This window comes from Ambystoma mexicanum, chromosome 4p, assembly GCF_040938575.1.
Source record: "Ambystoma mexicanum isolate Mex_15411 chromosome 4p, UKY_AmexF1_1, whole genome shotgun sequence".
In the NCBI taxonomy this organism is placed as follows: domain Eukaryota; kingdom Metazoa; phylum Chordata; class Amphibia; order Caudata; family Ambystomatidae; genus Ambystoma; species Ambystoma mexicanum.
The window spans coordinates 938,919,245-938,938,524 of NC_090927.1; positions in this window are offsets into that span (position 1 = coordinate 938,919,245).

Below are 19,280 nucleotides of genomic sequence, written 5' to 3' on the forward strand. Positions count from 1 at the left end.
GCACGAAAAGGTGAAGAAGCAAAATTAGTTCTCAAAATGGCATACTTGGATAATTTTCACAAAAAATTATCCAAGTATGCCATTGAAGGGGCAATGTTAACTAACGTGGTCGGATCAAACTTGTAGCAGGCAGTACACATGCCACAAGTAAATAACCAAAGACAGTTTGAGCAGATAAATAATGGATATGCTCCACGAGGAAGGGGATATCGAGGGAGAGGTTGGCAAGGTAATCAAGGGTATTGGCAGAATAATCAGGATGGTTTTCAGAATGGGCAGCAAGGGTTTCAAAATATGCAAAATATTAATCAAAACATGCAATATGGGCAGATGGGAAGACAACCTCTTGTATGTTGGACATGTGGAATAATAGGACACATAGCTCGTATGTGTAGAAGCCAAGGGATGGTACAGAATTCTCTGTTTTCAAGACAGGGAATGCCAAACTCACATGTATATTCGCAGCAGAGCAGAAATTGATTTGCGCAAGATCAAACAATGCAGCAGCAAGCGTTGAGAGTACAGCAATGCTTGCAACCATAGCAAGTAACAGGTAATCAACCGCAAGGACAATCGCGGCAATCTCCTATGCAACTTCAGCAGAACACAAACACATAACAACAGATGACGCATAGAATAGGAGGTGTCACTGTTGATGGAGGAAATCCATTCACGAGTGATGGAGTGAGACTGCAACCGAAATAGGACAGCTCACTGGGAGACCTGATGTGTTCAGTCCTACCTATAACGCCAAATCCTATGAGGAGCCAAGGTAAGACGTAATTATAGGTGGCAAAGCTTTTTCCTCCTTAGTGGACACGGGTGCAACATGCTCATGTATACATGAGGGTACATTTTCAATGTCTGGCGTTGCATTGAATACTCAGGGCTTTACAGGAGCAACAAGTCAAGCTCCTTTTACAGAAGAATTACCAGTATCCATAGGTGAATTTGATATGAAGGTGCCACTGCTTGATCCGAGTCAAACACCTGTCAACATATTAGGACGAGATTTAATGACAAAAATGAATATATGACAATTTCATTTACAGACAAAGGCATAGTATGCTCAACACAGGGAATGCATTACTTAAACGTGTGTGAAATGATCAAGGCATTCTCAGGGCAAGTAGCGCCTAGAGCAATACGACTTGAACCCAAGGTGTTCCATTATGGAATACGCGCCCTGTTAAAATGGCTGCCAGGCCTAGTAGGCAGAACCATGAGAATACCAGATGAGTTTCTATTTGGGCCACAGATAACTATGGATGAAGAATAGGGGCACATGTTCCCCTTAGCCATAGAAGCAGCTATAGTCCGAGGAAATATGGCTTTGCTTGATGCAACTGATGATAAAGATAGACGATGGAGCACAATAATTGCCATTGAGGAAGGCTGCAGAGTGACTGATGTCACTGATGAAGATTTGTTTGGAGATGATAGATCTGGCGATTTTGTGATATTTGAAATGTGCATTACTTATTGGGTCAAGGCGATTAAGAGAGAGGTCTCGCAGAGAATGATGTTAGCAAAGAAGCATCCTGAATATTTTGATGAAGATATGGCAAAAATGCCAATTTAATTATGGACCACTGGCCCCTATGACGTAGGCTTACTGAAAGGAGTTGGGGAAGTGAAGATTAAATTGAAAGCAGGAGCAATGTTGCCTCGCGCATGGCAATATCCCATGTCTCGAGAGGCAGATGAAGGCATTTTTAAGACAATTTCCACCATGATGGACCAAAGTATGTTAGTGACGTCAGAGTCACCATGTAATACCACAATTTACCCAGTGAAAAAGGGGAAAGGAGAGTTGTGGCGTTTAGGACAGGATTTAATAGCAATAAACAAGATTGTAGAGGCTGAATCCCCTCTAGTCCTGAACCTGTCTACAATTCTACGTAATATACCTGTTGATGCACGATATTTCATGGTGATTGACTTGAAAATGCATTTCTCTCAACCCCATTGCACTAAGACTCACAAGATTTTACATCGTTTACTTTCAGACAATTTTTCATAAAGTCCTCCAGATGGACTTGAGCAATATTCCTTTAGAAAGCATTGTGCTCCAATATGTAGATGACATTTTAATTTGCAGCATCACAGAGAAAGAGAGCAGACGTGATTCTGTTCAGCTAATGATTATACTTGCTGACAAATGATATAAGGTTGACAAGGAAAAGTTACAATATTGTCAATGAGAAGTGTTGCACATAGGCCAATTGATTACACATGAGGGAAGAAGGTCACCCCAGAAAGAGCTGAGGCCATATTGAAAACAGCTAAGCCATACATGATAAAACAGATGCAGAGCTTTTTGGGGCTATGTAATTAGGTCAGAGCATGGGTCTTTATCTACAGCTCATATACTATGCCGCTCTTACAGGCCTTGAAGAAAGCACAGGCAACGGAAGAGCAAATTGTGTGGACTCAGTCAATGGAACAAGGGTTTGATTAATTGAATAAAGCCATTTGCACGGCTCCAGTTTTAGGGATTCCTAATTATGCAGAGGAATTCTTTTTATTCTCGCACACAGGTGGTACTTTTATGACAGCAGTACTCACACAGAGAACTACATTGGTCTACAAACCCCTTGCATGTTACAGTGGAATTTTGGACACAGTAATGAGAGGTTACTTTTCATGAGAATAAAGTTTGGCAGCCTCTACGTCCTCCATAGAAAAGGCCACAAACATAGTGATGGGATGCTCCATGACATTATTTGTTCAACATGCACTATTTGCAATTTTAGAAAAACCAAATGGCACGTTACCACTCAAATGGCTTTTGCCTATGAGGTAATCTTATTGACTCCAGCGACTAAAATAGTTTGATGTAAAATAGTGAATCCAGCTATGTTTATAGCTGAGCCTGTTACCGAAGGAGACTCTATAAACAATTGTGCGAACTATGAAGAGTTCTGTGATGAGCTCCCTAGAGTAAAGGAGAATGTGCTTGCAGGGGGAGAGATTGTCTTCATTGATGGCTCTTCAAGGATCGATCAAACTGATGGGCAAAGATATACAGGCACTGCGGTAGTGAAACATCTGGCAAATGGATAATTTCAAGTGCTTGTAAATACTCGATTGCCATCACATTATTCAGCACAAGCTGCAGAATTATTGGCATTAATACTCACTATTGAGAATCAAGCAGACCAGGAAGTGACGGTGTACAGCGACTCCGCCTATATATCATCGACAGTGCACGCATTATTAGCGTACTGGAACAGGAGGGACTACCTCTGAGCAGACAGCAGGCCAGTGCAGCACACTGCCTTATTGGACAGGCTCATTAAGGCACTACAACTCCCAGTGGGCATAGCAGTCATTAAATACGCAGCTCACGCGAAAGGGACAGATTGTATCTCACACGGAAATCAAGAAGCAGATGCTGAAACCAAGCGCATAGCAAATACAGATATAGGAATGATGAATATTCAAACCATTGATGTGAATGAAAGAATAACTGTGATGACGATTGTGGATGAAGGATATAGTTATATGTTTAAAACACAAATAGTGGAGCTTCAAGGAGAGGCACTGCAAAAGGAAAAGAATTTGTGGAAACAAAGAGGGTGTTCTTTAAAGTCCTCCGAAGCATTGTGGTGACAAGACAGCACTGGTAAACCAGTAATGTCTATAGCCTTATTAAGGGTAGCGCTAGAACAGCTACACTACCCCACACATACAACTAGGGAGAATCTTGCTGTAACCATTGCTGAAGATTGGTTTGTACCAAACCTACATGAGCATGTTGCAATTTTTACGATAATTGTATTATTTGCCAAAAATTCACAGCTGGGCATACACTGTGCATAGAGAAGGGGGGTCATCCCAAGATCCAATGGCCCTCTTCAGCACTTGCATATCGACTATGTCGACATGATAAAAGTTTGTAATGGATATAGATACTTATTAGTTGTAGTATGTCCTTTCTCCAGATGGATAGAGGCCGGTCCATGCACGCACCCAGACTCTACCTGTGCAACCAGGTTCTTGGTGTGTGAAGTGTTTCCTAGATGGGGTGTGTGTGAAGTAATGAGATCGGATAATGGACCTCACTTTGTTAATACAGTTTTCAAGCACATCACCTCGCTGCTTAGTATAAAACACTAGTTTTGTTTGGCTTATCATCTGCAAGGAAATGTTATCTGTGAAAAGTTCAACGGCCTGTTAATAGAAAGAATAGCTAAGTTGAAGCTTACTTTGAAAAAAGGGTGGTTGCACTGCCTACCACTGGCACTGTATGCATTAAGGAACAAACCAGGTTCTGACCACCATTTTACGCCGCATGAAATTGTGACAGGCAGACGAATGAGGACTCCTTTAACGCCTCCATCCCGAGTTAGAAGTGATGCTCAGCCAACATCAGAAATATTAGGACTTGAATTGCAAAACTATTTGAACTGTTTAACATCTAGTTTTTCTGTAATTTTAGGACAGTTGCAGAGACAAGGGTGTAAGGCAATACAGAACACAGAAAGAGATCCTTCAACAATCCAAACTCCCGAATTTCTATGTTCAAGAATCTATCCAGGAGATTAAGTCCTAATTCACAACCACACAAGGAAGGAAAAAGTGTGACGATCCCCGTTTCAACGCTCCATTTATCGTTGAGGATGTGAGGCCATCTGCTGTCAAATTGTAGGGTAGGCGAGCATGGATCTTCCTGGGAGATATTAAAATCTATGCCGGAGAGAAACCTCTGCTTACACCCCACCGCGAAGAAGATACAAATATCGGGGAAGAACCACAGCATGTGCTGACGAGATCGATGACGAGGAAGAAGGATGCATAACCTGACAAGCGGAAAGAAAAGGAACATACTAGTGGACTGTGGCTTATTTTGGACACTCCCTTTTCAGCTACAAATAAAAGGGTAAAAGGACACATTTGAACACTCTGTGCATCTTAGTTGCAGGGTTAAGGGATGACCTGTATTCTTGAAAGCCACAGTAGCTTATTAACTTCGGACTAAGGCATGCTTAAGCCTTGATAACAAGAAAAGTGAGAAAGGTTTATTGACTTTGGACTGAGGCACACTTAAGCCTTGATAAGAATAAGGATATGGCCAATTTTTATCATGGACACAGCAATTGGAAAAGGATACAGTACCATGATTCCTTTTATACAGAGCTCTTGTTCAGTGTTACTCATGGTGTTACCCAGTGATGACCTTTGTAGGTTTGTGCTTACGTATCTTGAGTGAGTGTTAGGTTCGTATCCTACATTGGTGGGGAGAACGTGCCGCATTCCAGATTTTATTGTTAATTCTGACAACGAAAAGATCATTGGAAGATTGCTCATAATCATCACTGAAGAGTTTTTGAAGTTGCCTAAGTTCAGAGAGGAAAACACAAATGCCCTTATCAACCGACGCAACACATAGGGCCTCATCACGACTTGGGCGGTAAATGTGGCGGATTATCCGCCGGACCTAAATAGCGCTAACGCCAAGGCACCCGGCGGATAATCCGCCAGATCACGACTAATCGTGCACGCGCCCCGGGCCAAGGCATAAGCGTGATTAGCGTGAACCCTTAAATCCGGCGCACCATGCGCTACCGCCAGGTCGCGCTCATAGCGCGCTCTCATAGCGCGCAGGAAATGCGTCACCGCCGGAACGGGAAATAAAGCGGCGGCCATTTTGGAAATCACAATCCGTCGGATATCTCAGGCACTGGAAGCCATCCACTCCATCCGAAGGCAGTAATGAGTCAGGAGCGCACCAGGGGCAAGTCTGCCATGGATAGGGTCAGAAAACCTAAGTTCAGCGACCAATAACTTGAGGTCCTTGTGGATGAGGCACTGACTCACCACCACGAGCTGCAGAAGCGCAAAACAAGCGCAATGCGCAGAGGGCAAATATGGAAAAGCGTGGCACAAAGGGTCAGTGCAGTTGGCCGCGTGTCCCGGGATGGTGAAGACTGCCGCAAGCGGCTCAATGACCTGCGGGTTCGGGTGAGAGGCATCCTGTCCCAGCACAGGAGTGCAAGCAGGGCCACAGGAGGAGGCCCACCACCCCCCCAACCTCACACCATGGGAGGAGAAACTGACGAGCCTCATTGATGTTGGGACCATTGAGGGCATCGGTGGAGCGGAGGCAGGGACTGGCATTGATCCAACGGCAGGTGAGTCCCATCCCCGAATACATGCATCTGAATGAGAGTGAAGACATGTGTCTGAGGCACTGCATACACCCGTAAGTGAGGGCCACATCCCTAGAACGTCAGTGCTGCCTAGACGACCCTGTACGTGCAGTGCATGAATGACAGGGGCAGGGGATAGACTCCCATAGCCATAGGACAGCTACGTAGAGTGGTACTGTGCATCAACACAACCACAAAAGCCTGAGCGCAGTCCACCCCAACCACGCTTACCCATGCTGTTTCCTTCCATGCACATCCACAACAAGCCCCACATGTTGACTGAACAGAATGCAAGTTGAATGCGTCATTGTCACTGTCTTCATTCACACTTGTTGGCATGACCTGCATCACACAAATGTATGTAGCATTGTACTCAAACCACCCCCTATGTACCCCACAGGCACATGTCGATCCCAAGTGGCCGTTGATGATGATGATGAGGCCACACCAGCAATGCGCCCACGACACCGTGCCTCCACCAGCACCCCCCCCACGAGGTGGCACCCACATGAGAGAACACCGGGGAACACCCTCCTCACCCCAACTCAGCCCCGCCAGACAGCAGCGGCAGCCACATGGCCGCAGGGAGGCTACCGGCAGCTCACCGGAACCCTACATCCATAGCCCCGACGCCGAGGGAGAGAGGCCGGATTCGCAGCTGGATGTGGGAGTGACACCTTCACGTGGGCATCATGCCACCGCAGCACACACCCACAGCAGCAGTGATGGGGAAGGGGCATCCACAGCCCATGGAAGGCCAAGCACTGGCAGGCAGCAGGCAGGGAGTCGGCATGTTGCTGTGCCCCGCTGCAGCACACCCCAGCCCGATGTCGACACCCCGTCATATGGGAGCCCTGAGGGCCATCGTTGCGAGCCAAGCAGCCCAGTCCGGTCTGGTGACTTGTCACCATGCAGCCCCCCCCCAACAGCGCACAATTTGCGGTCCACCACCTGATGCGCCAGGAGAGGGCCTTGTCACTGGGGCAGCAGTAATGGGCCAACTGGACATAATTGAAGCCAAACAGGCCCGTGTTGAAGCAATGGCCAAAGTCCAGAGCCGCCATATCAAGGCTGTGAGCAACTCAATCCGGCCTGGTTGCAAGTACATTGCCCGGGACAATGCACGCACGCGCCATGTCGTGCAACAATGCACTGCTGCCCTCACAGGCTTTGGCCAGAGGGTCTGTGAATTAATGGAGGCTGTGTCTGCCCTAGCAGAGCAACAACTTGAGGCCAATGCCCTCATGCGCCAACACATGATGGGCAGTGCTTCCGTGCCCTCGACCTCAACAACACCAACAGAGGGTTCACTGGACCCATCTCCAAGGCGCCGGTCCTTGCGCCACCTGAAAGCACACACACCGGAGGGTCCTGGGAGAGGGAAGCGCCCGCGCCCATCATAGGGGTGCATGGCATCATTGGTGTTGGCCTGATTAGGCAACAGCACATTTTTGGGTGTTCACTGGGGGGAGGGGGGATTGTTGTGTGTTCACTGGGGGGAGGGGGGGATTGTTGGGTGTTCACTGGGGGAGGGGGGATTGTTGGGTGTTCACTGGGGGGAGGGGGGATTGTTTGAGGGAATAATAAATCACGTTAAAAAAATCACAATGCATGGACAGTGGTGATTGTTACAAATGCAATTCAATGTAGAAGTGACATTCTGTATTTGCCTATTACCCATTTTGAAAAGAATCCATCAATCAATCCCTGTCTGGCCAACCTCCCTTCCCTCAGAACCACCCTTTGTGCATGTGCTACACCTTCTGGACCTTCATCGTCCTCACTGCCATCCTCAGATGGCTGCACATGAGCATCAGGGGGCAGTGGCACATATCTGCAACAGCAGATGTTGTGCAGCATGGCACATGTCAGTGAAATTTCACGACTTCTTCTGGAGCATACATCATAGCACTTCCTGTGCGGTCGAAGCACCGGGAGCGTGCCTTCAAAAGTCCAAATGCCCTCTCCACGCAGATCCGTGTACGGGCATGGCCAAGGTTGTATGCCCGCTACGCAGCCGTGTGTGGGTGACGCACAGGGGTAATGAGCCACGCGTACTGGGGATATCCAGATTCATATGTAGGGGAGAGAAAGCTGGTATGGGGACAAGGTAAGTCCAGTGGGTGTACAGAGCCCTGTCATCAGTGTGATTTTGCCATATTTCTCATTTGGCCTATGACATTGTGGAGTGCGCTGTCCTATGGGCACAATTGAATCAATGGGGTAGTCTCCACTTGGTCAGCTATGTTTCGATATGTAACAGTACTCATTCACAAGTCGCAGGATGAGGGGGCCCTTCCATCTACTTCTGCTTGATAGAAGTGGCTGCCTCATGTGTCATTGCTAATCCATTGGCCTACAGTTGCATTTGCTGATCTTCACTATTCTGTACTGTTCTCAATGCATTCCCATGGCCATTTTGGGGACAGTGTTTGTGGGATGTGCATTGTCATCACTCGGCCTACTTATGTGTGGAGCATTCGTGGATGTGCCAGGTGATGGTTTGGTATTTCTTTGCTGTCGGGTGGCCAGGGTGGGATGTCTGGAGTGTGTCAGTGTTGGGAAACAGTGCTACTCACACTGGAGGCTTGTTGTGGTGGGTATTCCATATGTCACGGAGCCGCTACATGACTTACATCCTGCATGGGTGTGTTCTGCTATGTTGGACATGTCCAAGGTTCATCGTGCTTTCTGATGTATATGTATGCTGCTGTGATGCTACTGACTTTTGGGAATGATGGATTCGGTGTCAGGCAACATCAGTTGTGGATTGGCATGCTTTGTGGTATACATTTGTACTCAGCCAGTAGACATGTGTTTTGCCCTTGGTGCCTTTCCATGTACGCTGGCAGGGTACTGTTGCGTAGGAGCATGGAGTCGTGGGTGGATCCTGGGTAGCGGGCACAGCAGTGGCTGAAGGTGAGGTCAGGTCCACATGTCACCTGCACATTGAGGGAATGCTACTGTTTCCGGTTTCTGTAGGCAGCCTCATGTGCCTGGGGTGGTACAAGTGCCACATGTGTGCAGTCCAGGGCTTCTATTACATTCAGTACTTGGGCAATGGCATGGGATTGACCCTTCAGCTGGTGCACCTGTGCCTGTGTGGCTGGAAAAGCAATGTGTTAGTTCACATGATTCAACAGTGCATCAAGCACCGGTACCAGCATGGCACTGAATGTGGACTGGACCATTCCATGCATCATGGCAACAGTATGGTGGTCGCTGCCAGTCCCAAGTGATAGTAGCACAGGCACGATATTCACTAGGGGAGGTACTGCCGTGCTGCTGGATATGCGGCTGCATATGTCCCCCGGATTGTGTCCAGCAACTGGGTGATGGTTGCCCTGTCCAGCGGATATTCTGTCACCAACTGACCATCAGTTAGGGCCCAGGGTGTTGGCCTGACCCTGGGGATGGCTGGGCGCCTTGCTGCTGCTGCTCTCATCCTCCTTCTCCTCATCCCCACTGCCCCCTGCACTCCCAGGGCCCTGGCCAGGTTGACTGGCCTCTGTACCTCCAGGCGCAGCAGGTAGTAGTCGACATCAAGGCTCCCGGTTCCAAATGGCAGCATGGTGTTGGGGAGGGGCTGTTGTTCATGGGTGGGTCCTTTGTAGGCCTCTGGATTGCATTGCTTACACCTGGGCCCTCATTGCTGTGGCCTGTGTACTATTACCTCCAGCTTCTTGCTGGAGGTATTTTCGGCGGATTATCTGCCGCTTTCATGGCGCTAATAGCGCTTACGCCGGACTCCTGATCGATGATGTTTTAGCGCTAAGGGTTCCTGGCGCAGTTATGGCCGGCGCTTGTACAGCCAGCTGTCCTTGCGCCAGCTGTTAATCCGCCGGCGGTATTAGGAGTCGTGATCTGATGGACCCTTAAAATCGGCACTATGAGCGCTACCGCCGATTTTAAGGGTTACCGCCCAAGTCGTGATGAGGCCCATAGACTGGTCAGTGCAGTGTTCTGCCATCTAATTGCAATCGGACCGTGTGAGACGCGCATCGATACATCTCTCCCCTTCTCCGCCTGAGACCAAGGTTCTCCTTAGATAGCAGCCACATCTAATCTCTGGCACCTTACGAGTTGGAACCTTTTCTTCTCATTCACAACATTATAAACAGGGCTGCCTAAGAGCTAATTCAAACAATGTTCAACAAAACCAATCAAAACAGTACAACTTGGGTAGCAGACCAATAAGGCATAACCTCACCACCAGTGTATCCACACTAATATTGGTAGAAAATCAAGCAAAGCAAACCCTAATACTGTGAAGTAACAGTGATTAAGAGGGTAGCAGATCCACAACAATCACTTTTGTGCATTTAGGGTATAAAAACCTGTGTTACCCTTAACTGTGAAGTAACAGTGACCAAGTAAGAAACAGTGACCATAACTAAGTTAACCTGAATTTCTCTGTGATGTAACAGGATTCATGACAACAGTGTTCATTTTTTCAACAACAAATTGGGACAATATGCAATTTGATCTTTATTCTGCATAATCACCTGAATGCACGTAACTGTTACCATCAATTAAAGTTTATAAGTTGGGAAAAATTACAAATTGTGACGTTACAGTCTCTTTATTTTTTTGCATGTAAGACTTCAAAACAAAGTCAGGCTAAGACACCGATGGATTTATTTTTTTCAGTACAGTCAATCCAGAAACCATAATACACAATTAATTTCTCTTTTTGTGTTGTCTGATTATTTGGATACATTTTTTTGCAAAGCTCGAAACACTTTCAGGTCTAAATAGATATTTTCAAGTTTAGTTTCCCTTTACAGTCTAAGGGTAATAGACCTCTGTTACGCGGCTATGCATTTTCTCCACTGTTAAATTGAGAGGAGCGCCGGAATCAGCCCAAGACTATTCATATGTGAACATCTAATTGAAGAATACCTGCATCTTGTTGGAAGACACACTGATGTTTTAACTTTCCTTAAAGACCCAAGAAATATTGCAAATTTTAATGTGATCCTGGAAGGAATCATCATCCAGGTGGCAATCTATTCTGAAAGAAATCACAGATCTGTGTAGAAACTTTCCTCCGAGAGACAGATCGAGGAAGTGATAAAACCTAAAACTTTGTTCATGCTGACAGGGAAGCTACAATGTCATCTGGACTGAAGCAAATTTGAGGCATCGATTGGGAACTGGTCAATAAAGCAGAATTTGTAGAAGCTCGCAGAAATTATCTTTTTTCACGATAAAGGAACAGTTGCAGCATGACGAATGAAGGAACTGGTTCCAGAAAGCAGCTAGTTGATCAAGGACGAATGCTGAAGAAGACAACAGGTTCCAGAAACAATCTAAAAAATACACTGTCATTAAAAAAGTGTTTTTCCTTCCTTAGCATTAAATGATCGAGATGGGAAACCAAAGTAGCTATTTTATGTTGCCCCATGTGGACAGACATACAAATTGTCCCAGAAGTAGATGCTGTCAAATCACTTACCAATTCATTATTTACACATGCATTGTATTCATCCTCATATTGCTTTCGCTGACAGTGAGAACTGCTTTCTATATAGGAGCAAATGATGCAAAGATTCCTATATATGTTTCTGAGCAGAAGGAAAAGGTAAGTGTGGCAACTACAAGGCAGCCCAGGCCACACATGGTCATTCCTGTCCCTAGAAATTATTGCCAGATACCTGAGCTCGAAATGGATGTTATTAGTAATACATCACACACAGCACTTGCTTCAAACACTGGTGTTGAACGCGGGAGACAGGGTCGGCGGAGCAGGCAAAATAAAGGCTTGATAAAGTTTGGGCAGACAAAAATGATGCACGAAAACAAACCTGGTCTAGTAACGAAGCTCCCAAGCACCTGTCACACAGAACGATCACATGCAGAGATTATAGCAAAATCTTTATGACCATTTTTAGCTGTTGCCAGAAAAAGACAGATGGATAAGAAAAGACTTGATGTATTTTCATCTCACAGGGAACCCGGATGGATGTTCCTGCAAACAAATGATCCAGAAAAGGCTATACCGATGCTTTCAAAGACGCAGTAATAAAAAAACTACATGAAGAGTTTGAGAATCAAAAGAAGAACCCAAGAAGACAATTATGAACTGAATGACAGCACAGCACACCTGGGAAACAACATATGGTACCAACACATGAAAGAATTTGGAAGAAGGACGTCAGATGAAGAATGCTTCATATGTGCACTCCTACCATACAGCATGGGGAAGTCGAAAATCTTCATAGCAATTGAAATTTATGTCCAGGCAGCCCATTGCCTTTCACACATAGCACTTTGCAAAACCAGAGGCCAGTTTATGGGTCAAGATGCTTCTCTTAAATGGGCAACTGAAAAGACAGATCCAGACAAAGATGGCTATATATAAGATATACAGACAAGAAACAGAGCCCTTACAAGAAATCATGTGATCAGATATGGCAAGCCTGGAGTAAAAGGAGCTAGAATCAGATGGGAGGTGAACATGAAATTGGAGGTTACAGGAAAATCTGCAGAAGACACTTGTAGATGAAAGAACAGAGGTCAAATGCAAATTTGGGGAACAGTACTATCACCAGATGGATGGGAAAAAGGAGTGGTGATATGCAGAGCATGGGTAGTTATTGGCTGTTATCAACCTACTATTGACATAGTGCAGAATGGCTGCAAGCCATTATGGCCAAAACTTGCTAAACTACTGACATGGGTCGAAGAAAGAGGAGAACCCTTGCAGATAGTACCATTGGAAAGTTCTAAGTTATGCTTCAGGAACAATGGTACAAGAAAAAATGGGGGAAAATCAGAATTGTGGGCGAATATTCGATGCACCAGAAATGAAGATTGGAACAGCAGTAATAATGGATCATTATTCGGCTTTTGGATCAAAAGCCTACACCAGACTGTCTAAAGATTGGGGAGGAATTTGCACATTGGTGAATGTCCATGTTCCTGCATTGGTGATTTCTAAAGGTGACCTGAACATTGATAGTTTCCCGAAAGCAGATGCTCATCTAAGAAAGAAGAGATCTGTAGAACTGATAAATCGGACAAAGCGAGAGAACTACTTCTCTTCCAAATCAATAGAAGCCTTTGATGCTATTCCGTATGAACACAGGCTGTTCAGCCAGACCTCATCAGTTTTCGTGATGATCTTTATGCCAACAATCCAGGTTGGAGAAAATACCAAGTGCTTCAAATCACCAGATGGGAATTGCTGCAGACAATTAACACAACTATAAAAGGATTCAATGCAATCAGAGAAGAACTGAGAGCTGTAAGACTAATGCCTCTCCAGAACAGATACGTCCTGGGCATGATCACAGCCAAGTGTTTGTGCCAAAATTGGAGAATAATGTTGCACATTTATACCTTCTCACGATGATGAGAACAGAACCTTGACAGAGGCCATAGACATGCTGACGAAACTCCATGGATAGATGATAGAAGAGGTAGAAGATATTGTTTTTGAGAGCTGGATTGGATCACTCTTCTTGAGGATTCCACAATGGATGGCAGATATGTTCAAATTTTGTGGAGCTTTGCTATTATTAATGATGCTTGGATTCTGTGTGATCAAGATAACAATCACGCAATGCAGGAAGACAGCCAACAAAGCATTAGGGATGAAGATCATGATCAGTGTTGAACTAGGATGGAAGCCTAAGGATGTGACTGATGAGGAAATCAGAGACTTTGTGAAGGCTAGTATCCATGCACCCGAGGTGACACAGTTCCTGTATCCAAAGGACCACAAGAAGTATGTGGGAAAATGGATCTACTGCATTTCAAGTGGACAGTGCATGCTCATGACATGGAACATGGATGAGCATGTGAAATCAGCTAGTAGTCTGAAGGGAGACATAAAGATATGGATCCCTAAAAAACATTTCTTCAGACCCGGATCTCTGGATGTGGAAGATGATATGAGAGTGGTTGATAAATCGCCCAGAGGGGGGAGTGTAGAGGAGGAGCCAAGTATCCCCACTCCACCGGCCCTGCCTACATTACCTGAAATGTATGAACCAAAATATGTGACATATACTGAGCAGGTAAACCAGCAAAGAGAAGAGAGAGGGCCCTGTGCAGTACCCATATGAATACCTATACCTAAGAGAATATGGGAGGTGAAGTACCAATTGAGGAAACCATACCTACATCCAAGACAATATGATGGCCATCTGAATGAGATTCCTGACGAAGCAACAAGACTAAACGACAAGGATGAATGGTGACATCATACAAAGCTAAATCGACTCCATATAGATTATAGCCAGACCAGAGAGGCAGACGATTTATAAGGAACAAAGAAGTAGCAAGGATAACTAACATCTTGGGATCAAGATGAAGAAACATATGCCATAAACACAATGAAGATACTTAGTTAGTTTGAACGTGTACAGATGCAATGAAACACAAGCATCAAAACAATCATGAAGCTAGCCAAATGCTTTTAAATAGTTAGACCGCAGCAAGTGCCAATATATACATATATACCTCATAGATACATAAGGATAAATAAAGAATGAATGTTTCCACTATGTATAAAGCAGTCCTGAACAACAAGGAAGGCCTCAATTCAGTGTCACATTTACAAAAGCAATTGAATTAAACAGAATATATTTCAGCTAAGGAGTTGGCTGAGCCACGAAAGACAAGGTTTTATCAGAATTGGAATTGGCTGACATTGGATACAATTAATGTGAAAGAACAGAAGCTCCTGTTCAAGAAGGTCAAGCAGAGAAAAAGACATCAGAGGACTATTGAAGAATAAAATCAAATACACGAAAAGACTCAATTTGTGGTGTCCAGTCACATGATGGAAGAAAGTTGGATGGATGAGTAGATCACACTTATGCACAGAAGTCAGATATTACCCATACTCCTTAAAAAGCCCCGGAGAACAGTACAAACCCAAGGCCAACTTCAAAGTACTAATTGACACTGAACCATTGAGGTGATGATGGATCGTATTTTTAATTGGTTGGAATCTGGTACCAAGACAAGCTCATCCGCACCTGGTAGTTCGCTCTGCGTGCTGCTCAAGTAGGTGGAAAATTACTTTCGGGGGTTAGTAGCCAAACAATTGTAGAGGACCACATAGATGGGGGTCCTATAGTTTGTGTAGCCAATGGGCCGTCATACATGTAGTAATGTTCATAGTGGCCATCTTGAAGGGAGGGCTTAGTTGCCCCACCCTTTGTTGACTATCCAATTATTTCTCTCTGTTACTCCATACAGATATAGCACCTATACTTAGTTATTCACGTAGAACCAATCCCGCTTCTCGATAAGTTTCAGTAGTTTGCCACGTAGGATGACGTTGGTAGTGACGCAGTTCAACACGTCAGCTATGACCAATTATGGGTTCAAGAACCCAGCTTTTTAATGAAATGATTGAGAGTTAGAGTATCAAGCGATTGCTAATGTTCATTGTACTCCCTGTTTTAAGTGCTTGCATTAAAATAGACAAACCTTTGCCAGCTATTTGTGTCATCTGAATTACTGATGTGTGATTAAAATCCTCATCCCCATCTATCTCCAGGGCATTGCTACTGATCTTAAAGGACTGGAAGCCTCCAGTTCATCTCTGTAGCAGCGGCCATTTGCTTTCAGTAAACATAGTTCCTTTTATTTCAAAAAATGGCTCCTTAAAACATGTTGCACCTTGTTGTTTTTCTTACAGACTTTGTCAACAGGAGGTTGTAGCTGCAGTTTTTACTGTGTGTGCCTCGAAGGTACTTCAAATTCTACACAATGCGAGATGAAGGATACAGTGGGCTTCCACTACAGGTGTTTCCTTTGGCACTATCATTTTCGGTGTTCCTGATGTGTGAGGGATCAGCGAACAGATATAGCAACTCTAATTAGTGGCCTGCTTGCCAGTGGTGCTGGGGGTCTTCAATTGCATCTAATTCCAAGTTATGATAAGCATCATACTTATGTTGTTGTATGGTCTTTTACCTCCTCCCTTTCTTCCCTAGCTATTACGGGCATATATAGCATTCTTCAAATAACTAGTCAAAATACCTCTGGGTAACAGTTCCCCATAATCATTATATTTCTGATACTGTGCCATTGGTAAAGTGGGTAATGTGATAGATTGGGGCTTGGTATGCATAAATTCAACACTTAAGGTAGGTTTGAAGGTTGCCTGCAATTGAATGTGTGGTGTCTGTTGTTCATTATCATAAATGTACATTACATTGTCACTAACATTTATCAGAGATGAGTCAGGATGGAAAGGGGTAATCATGCAGTTTTTGTATAATGTGGTTAGATTTGCAGAGACATTGTGTTCCCATATCAATTTTACTCCATCCCATATTAGCTTAGTATCCTCTTGTATTAGTTTTCCCCCTTCCCCCTTCTTTCATATTATCTATTCTAAAAGAGATACTCCAGTAAAAACCAAACATAATTATAGAATACAAAATACTATCGCTACAAAATATAATCTGCATTATTATGAATAAGCCCTAGTGGCACTTACATTGTCCAAACTGCTACCTGACTCTCTTCTCTCTGTATTCAGAGGGCTCGTGTCAACCATAATCATTCCTACCGAGTGATATAAAAGTGGGTTAAGTACACATGCAGTTTTTATACTTTGTATATACTTTAAGGTGCTTCATACAGAAGGAAGAGAAAGGGAGAGAGAGAGAGAGAGAAAGAGAGAGAAAGAAAGAGAGAGAGAGAGAGAGAGACAGAGAGAGAGAGAGAGAAAAAAAAGCAGTTAAACATGGTATGTTTCCATTTTGACATTTAGATGTCTTCTGTAATTTTATGAAAAAGCAGTGCACAGTACCCCTCATTGAAATTCATGTGTGGCACTCGTTTATTTTTCTGTCGTGTTACTTTCATTAGGGCACTGCCACTTCGTGTTCCTCTGGCACTACTGTTCGTGGTCCTACACTGTCATGTGCTTTCCTAATGTCAGAGGGATCCAATATTTCAGGTCCTTTATCTTCACCACTGAAGCTATACAGTATATTATTTCATAAGGGCCGTGAAATCTTGGAGAATTCCATCTCCTGACAAAACTGCAAACATATACTAGCTCTCCTGGCATCAGTTGTGTTTCAGCACTGTCTGTTGCTGCCGTTGTTGTGTCTTTCCCCTCATTCCGTGTGAAGGGCGGGCACTATTTGCTTGGAAATGCTCCTTACTCCCTGTGTTAACTGTGTTAAGTATTCTTTGAACTCTTCCCCTAGGATTGTTGCCGCCTTATGGGCATCTGACACTCTCCTTACTAGAAAAAGGGGTGTTTACATGGGTTAAAAGTCATTTGGTCGAAAAAAAAGGTCGACAGGACAAATGGTCAACACCATTTGGTCGAAAGCCAAATGGTCGAATTTTTTTTTTTGCATTTTCACTTTTTTTTTTCTTTTTGGGGGGGTCCCCCCCAACCCCCTTTTTCTCTAAAAAAACCTTTTTTTCCCTAAACGAAAACCTAAAAAATATATATATAAATAAAAAAAAATTCGACCATTTGGCTTTCGACCAAATTCTGTCGACCATTTGTCTTTCGACCAAATGTCTTTCGACCAAATGACTGGACAGCGTTTACATGCATCTTCCTGTCACTATTTCGTGCAGCAACAAGTGGTGGTATTTGCTAGGCTGTGTGAGGAGTTGGAATAATGTCAAGGGTAGGCAATACACCCAATTTTTCTTGAGGGTGTGGTACAATTTTGACAATCTGCTCTTAAGGAGTCTGTTGATCTTCTTGACAACTCTGTTAGCTAGGGGATGATAAATTGAACATGTTTTATGTTCTATTCCTTTCAATGCGGTCACTTCTTTGAATAAATCATTAATGAAATGCCTTCCGTTGTCAGAACGAATGATGTCACATATCCCCCAACATGGGAACACCTCTCTCACCAAAGATTTCGCTGCGCGTTTTGCATCTGGGTATGCCCGAGTTCCTGCCTCCACCCAACGCGAAAAGGGACAGACCACCACTATCAAGTATCGTGCTCCATTGCACCTTTCTCCCATCTCTGCATAATCAATGTGTAGATCACGGAAAAGTCCAATGGGGTGCTGTAATGTTCCACCCAATGTGCGAAGTGTCATTCCTGAATTGTGTGTTTGACACCTTATACATTGAATTGACATTTTGATCAAGTAATCTTGGAGGTTTGGAACAAACCAATCCTCCTGAATGTCTGCAGCTGTGTGTTGTTTTGTCGTGTGCGCAGGGAAATGTAACTGTTGAAATGCTAATTGCAGTAATTCAACAGGCATTACCACTTTTACCGGTGCATTTTGTCTCCAAAGAGATCTGTTGGTGATTGTGTACAACCTCTCTTTAGCCATGAATTCTGTTCTTCTGGTGGGGCTACCTTTTGTAGTTCTATCACCTGTGCCATTAGCAATGTATTATACCCATCTTCAACTTTTCTGCACACATTCTGTAGGTAGTGTTTTTGAAAAGTATGCTGCCTTTTTAGCTGCAGCGTTTGCTTCTGCATTTCCTAGTAAGATTTAATCACTGTTTTTTGTATGGGCCTGGCATTTTACTAATGCTACTGCTGCTGCTTCTGCAAGCACCTTTATTAGTTTGTTTAAAAGTTCCGCATGTTTTACTGGGGACCTATCTGTTCTTCTGAACCCCCTTCTTCTCCACCTTGATAAGCCAGCATGTACCATAGTGGTTACATATGCTGAGTCTGTGTAAATTGTGACGGCACACATTTTAACTGCATGGAGTGCCTCTATTAGTGCTACTAACTTGGCAGCTTGCGCTGAATAGTGCATGGGCAAACTTCTTTGTACCATTATCTCACATTCTCCCTCTTCCAACCTCACCACTGCTGCTCCTACATGTTTTTCACATGTTTCTGGAAAAATTGAAGTTGATCCATCTACAAAATATACCTCTCCTTCACTTAAAGCATTTTCTCTTGCTTTGGGAATGTTGTCTCCATTCCCCTCATATGTGGCACAATCATGATTCTGCACGTCTTCTACTGTACATGGTTCTGTGAGGAAAGTGGCCGGATTTACTGTTTTACAACACAGGGCATGAATGTTTGGGCTTGAGATTATTATCTCATCTGCTGTTGCTTTCTGTGTTGTGAGTGTGGCTTTTGATTGTTCGAGTATTGTGAACAAGGAGTGTTCCACAAACAAGGTGACAGAACA